The 5,435-nt window shown below is 38.1% G+C and overlaps 1 long non-coding RNA gene across 2 annotated transcripts in view; it reads right to left on the bottom strand.

The window, feature by feature from the left end:
• Positions 1–5,435, bottom strand: part of LOC107688432 (uncharacterized) — a 54,480-nt gene that overhangs the window by 40,204 nt on the left and 8,841 nt on the right. Inside the window, exons 2-3 of one of the 2 annotated variants that reach the window (XR_001634236.1) lie at positions 3,115–3,320; positions 2,802–2,834 (exon numbers count right to left, since the gene is read on the bottom strand). The exons of the other annotated variant lie outside the window; for it this stretch is intronic. This is a non-coding gene — a long non-coding RNA (uncharacterized LOC107688432). Of the gene's footprint in view, positions 1–2,801; positions 2,835–3,114; positions 3,321–5,435 lie in introns of those variants that run through there. 2 annotated transcript variants of the gene reach the window in all.

Here is a 5,435-nt window from a genome sequence, read left to right as displayed (position 1 = left end):
TTACAATGTCACTTGCAATCGCCACTTGCACTCTCCGATACCTGCGACGTCACTTGCAATCGACACAAATGGTGTGTGTTGCCAATGGAGACAAGAAGCTGTGGTGATTAAACGATTAAAACTAATTTAGTACCATAACGTACAGGGTCCTGCAAGTCACCTGTAGGAGAAAAAGACAAGACCCGCAAATCCGTGGCCACAGAACAGCAGAATATGAACACAATGCGCAAAGTCTCTCTTTAAGCGCTTTTAAACCTCCGTAGAAAACCATACACTTAATATGGCTTAATGTGTTAAGATAGTGCTATTAAAAGATCAAATTCGATATATAGTTTATTCATTTAATGTACTAGGCTACTACAAGGCAAGCATATGCTCATGAACACAACGAGCAAACTTATACTTTTCCTCCCATACGCCTACAGCAAAATTCTTAATGTGCCATAACGGACTAAGATGATAAATACCAAATTCAGTATTTCTTATTGTTGTTTTAATCATTTAACCACCACAGCGTCTTGTCTCCATTGGCAACCTGCACGATTCGTGTGGATTGCAAGTAGCTGAGAGTGCAAGAGGCGATTGCAAGTGACTTTGTGATTTAGTTTCTTTTTTTCTTGTCTTCACCACCCGGCTACTTGTGTAAAATGTTGAGAGATTCAATTAAAAAAATAATGAATAAATTAAATTAAATAAAAAAAGACTGCAAGTGACGTCACTCGCGGAAGTGCAGGTGTCTGAGAGTGCAAGTCTGAGAGTGCAAGTCTGAAAATGCAAGTGCATGTCTGCAGCCAGACCCTATTGAAAGTCTTTTGCTATGCCGTTGATTACGCACAGGCAAGTACCCACTAGTAAAGCAAAGAGATGATCAGTTCACGTGCGCTGCCGTTTCGCTTGATCTGAGGTGTCTACAGCGATCTATCGCGCCACATTAAAGAGCGCCAAAACGGTATTTATTGCTTGAATTTCCTAATAAAATGGACAGAATTTTAAATCTGAGACTTACGTACAAAGACAACCCACAGAGCTTAGCTCATTGCGATTTATTGGATGGGAGGCGTACTATATGTACTGTTCATTCATCAACTGAAAACAGAATCGATTGGGATTTAAGAATTGATATTGGTTCATAAAAATTTGAATCTATTAAAATTGAGAAATTGTAGCATTTTTTGTTGTTTTTAGTGGCCTCCGCTGTCACTGCAGGGTGTGTGTTGAACATGAAAAGTGATGCACAGTCTCTGTTCATCTGTTCTCTTCAAAAATAAATAAATGCATAAGCCTATATGCTCATCCTGCAGGTTCATTATTAAAAATGAAAATGTGAACAAAAATACAAGCCATTAAATGTGTTATTATAATTAAAGTATGAAAACTAAAATGACGGGTAATAATAGATTATGACGGAACTTTTACGACCCTGTCCATCAAAATGACAGACACTGTTAAAGTTTAACGCAACCTCTGATCACGCACATTTCAGTAGTAAACGAAACTGTGCATCTGCGCCATTCATTCACACAGAGACGCGCAGAACATGCAGGATTCACATTTAAATTGTCTTTTTGGGTCTTAATATTCACAGACACTAGTCCATATTTAAGTGTACGGATCTACTTTTGATGTAATCATCTAAAAGTTCATGACATTTTGCGTTATACAGTAAATTCTGTTTTTATGACTGGATTCCGTCCATGTTTTCAGCATTGCGGAAATCATAGGGCCCTAATTTTTTGTCTCAGTGGCCTCAAAGACCAATTGTCAAAGTCAGTTAAAGGATTATTTTTGTTCAATAAATTCAATCAACAATAATAGTGGTATACCATAAAAATTTACTTGTGCCTGGAGTTTTCAGTGAGGAACAATGGTAGAAAATGGGCCAGGTTTTGGAGGATTTAAAAGCAGAAATGTGAAGCTTACAAATTTATAAATGACTTACATTAAAGGCTAGAATACACTACATTTTTAAATCTGAAGAGATTTAAAAAAAACTATGCTTTGTATTCTTGTAGAATTTGTAAATGGAAATCATTCACTAAACGACCAAGGATCACTCACTACCAGACCTTCAAGTTGCTCTAAACAGAACAAACTTGAGTATAAACAAACGCCTTGTTACTAGGAGACACGCGACAAAAGATAATGTGTTCTAAAATCAACTCAAAATATCAAACATGGTTGATATGGCTGGCTCTGACTTTCGGTATAGTGACAACTCCTTCAGACTGTAAACCAGGGAAAAAATCTGGCCAAAAGTCATGCAGTGTAATCCAGCCTTAGGTATTCTATTAAAACTTGTGTATTACATGAGCTGTAAAGCTGTTTAAGTCATTTTTTACAGTGGTTTCAGGCTTTTAAGCTTTAAATTAAGGTTTAGTATTCTTTAAGGTTAATATTCAATTTTTCACACTAAAATCATTTTATTACACATACGGTTTACTTATTGTTTTACTTTTTGAAAAAAGTGAGCATTTTAACATTTACAGATTAGCCCTCTTCAAGAGAACAAAATCTTCACTTCCTATGAAACTTAACAAAGTATCAGTAATATAATCATAAGAAGTTGCTGCAGCCAGGGATATCTGTGACTCTTTTTTCCTACATAATAAATTACTTGCATAGATGAAATGCAATAACAAATGGTGTCATGCTATCTTGTGTTCGGAGGCAAATGTTTGAGAGCGTAATCGTGTGAGACAGTTTTGAGAGGCAATTATACCAAATCATCTTGATGACAGATTTTTGCTCAGGCATTTCAGATAGACTAAAGCAATATTTTAGAAGGTGGGCAATGTGATTGGTCCACTGGTTAGTCCAGTGTCCAATTACATGATCTGTTGAGGTAAAGTCACGTTTTTAGTTGAGCATCCAGGAATTTGTTAAATGTGTTTTAGTTTATGTACATTTTACACAGAATAAAAAATTATCTGCCTCAAGAGTTTTTTAATGTGGATAAGATTTTATGCGCATCTTGGTTTTTTCCATCCAGCATTTTTTAATATACAAATGTTGTCAATTGAGCTTAGCTTGTACTGAACGCGGAATATTCATTTAACAACCATAATTACAAGCTTCTAGAGAAACATGCTGTGTGTTTGGGTGTTAATCTAATACCTGATGTGCACTTGTCTTTTTCAGATGGCCCAGGCTGCCTATTCAAGACTCAAAAGCAACAATTGTACCATGGCTCTGACAATGGCTCCCTCCTGGGAACACCGGTGAAGGGAGAGCTGTCTCAAGGTTGTCAAGAGCTTAATCTCATGCCAGGCTTCCGAGGGGTTGTGCAAATCTTGACACTCTTTTCAGAGCGATAAAAAAGTCTGAAAGATAGAAAAGGGTTAGAAAAAAACGAGGTCTTGCTGCCTTGGCCTACAGTAGAAGTCCACACAAGGTGGTCTGTTGTTTTCAAGGCTGAGAACAACGTATCATGTCTGCTGGTCTGGTCAGCTTTCTCACTTTGACAATAAGAGTGAGAGTGACTGGGAAATCTAACACTCATCTCTTTGTTTGTGGAGAAAAACTAGAACGGCAGCCTACAGACTGCACGGCTCCTGTGTTATCACTACAAACCTCCTCTTCCCTTTTTTTCCACCCGACTCCTCTTCTCTTCGCTGAGACATAAACTCCTTTATAGTGCATAGTATGTGGGATTGAACATGGACGCAGGTAAAGTAATACCTGCAGAGGGCACAGAAAGTGCATTCAGGACGAGAGAAAGAGGGCTGATAAGACCCCGGTTGGCGATGGAGAGCATGGCCCTACACAGATCTGTCCATTTGTGTACTGACCCAAAATCCCATCAATGGTTTTATCATGTCATTAGCAGGAAAACAAAGGGTGTCTTGCACATTCTAATTAGCGCTATACCAAAGTATAATTTTTATACCAAACAACGATGACAATTTTTATACCAAACAAAATTTTCCTTTGCGTTTTTGAAAAGTGTTCAATACAGATGTCAACATTGTCAAAATGATCTCCGTTCACATGGATCATCGAAAAAGACTAAAAACGCTGCATTATGGATGCCTAGCCAGTAGTTGGCAATGTCACTTTATAAAGAAACACTATGCGCCTGTACACATACCTATAGACTGAAAACATAATAAACATGAGCATGATGTCACAGTTTTCACGAATTCACATTTTTGTAGTTTACATGATAACCCAACACTCTGAAAACCAATTTTCAAAAGTTTGTTTTCAGGCCCCCAAAATGCCACTTATGTGTAAAAGCCATGCTAACACTACAGGAGTTTTAGGTCGATTTATCCCTGATTTCCCCTCCCGAGAATCGGAGATAAAATATTGTTGAGGACCTCGGTCGGTTCCGATGTTCGGCGTGCATTATCTGGTAATGTGAGGCATTTACAGATCGAATCTTGCACCTCCCGATCTGGGGTGCCAACTAGGCATGGGCCGATTACCGGTTTCAAGGTATACCGCGATTTGAAAATGTCACGGTTTCAAAACCGCTAATATTTTCCGTTATACCGTTCCTGCGGTATGCGCTGTTTATCATGTCTCCTCAAAGACTGAAAATGTAGGAATCCCTCAGGTTGAGTGCAGTGTAGAGAGTAACACGAGCCTCCTCCTCCTGTTGGTGCAAGCGAGCGGTCAGTCACGTGTGTGTAGGACGGTCGAACTTAAGGAGCTTCCCCTGGAACTTACGCGATCGACAACCGGACGTTTTTTGTCTTATTGCAAGCAACTCGTCTCTGTTCTGGACTTGCACAAACTGCGTTGCAATGCAATCGTTTTCCAAAATGTCACTTATGTGAAAATATGAAGTCTGTAAACGGCCCTTAACACAGGCCAGAGACGCTGAAGACGGACGCACAGAGAAAAATACTGCAGCAGGCAGATAACTCACTGTTCATGATGCACGAACTATTGGAAGAAAATCCTCAATATTGATTTGGGGGTTTATATGAATGTGTTTCTGAGGGGAACTGACTGTCTTCAGAAAAGTTTACGTGGTATTTTCTTTTAATCTGGTCTCTGTATAGTTCACATTAAAGCAGTGTTTCAGCGTAGCTGCTTTGTTTACAGCGGTAACCAAGGAAACGCCATATGTGGTGTTCCAGAAGCGCCTCCTGCTGTCAGAAAGTGAATCTGCATCTCATTCAGAGCTCCTGCTGTTTGCTTCGTTCAGGCATTTAGTATAATTTCACAAAGCTTGTCAGAACATTGTTTTTGCTTCAAATTGGGTTATTATTAAATCAAATTATGTATATGAAATTATATCTAAATGATATGAAATTATATAAATATGTATATGAATTATATAACTGTAATTACAGATTTAGGTTAAATAAAGATGTCAGTCTTTATTTTTCTTCTTTTTAGGAAACAAATCAAAGAAAGAATAAACTAATTCTACTATTCCTAATATTCTGTATGTTGCTCAAAAACAAAATATATTGTGTTCAGCG

The sequence above is a fragment of the Sinocyclocheilus anshuiensis genome, unplaced genomic scaffold (assembly GCF_001515605.1).
Source record: "Sinocyclocheilus anshuiensis isolate Anshui unplaced genomic scaffold, SAMN03320099.WGS_v1.1 scaffold329, whole genome shotgun sequence".
Classification (NCBI taxonomy): Eukaryota; Metazoa; Chordata; class Actinopteri; order Cypriniformes; family Cyprinidae; genus Sinocyclocheilus; species Sinocyclocheilus anshuiensis.
The sequence above is the reverse complement of the archived record's forward strand: the minus strand, read 5'-3'. Positions and strand labels throughout refer to the sequence as shown.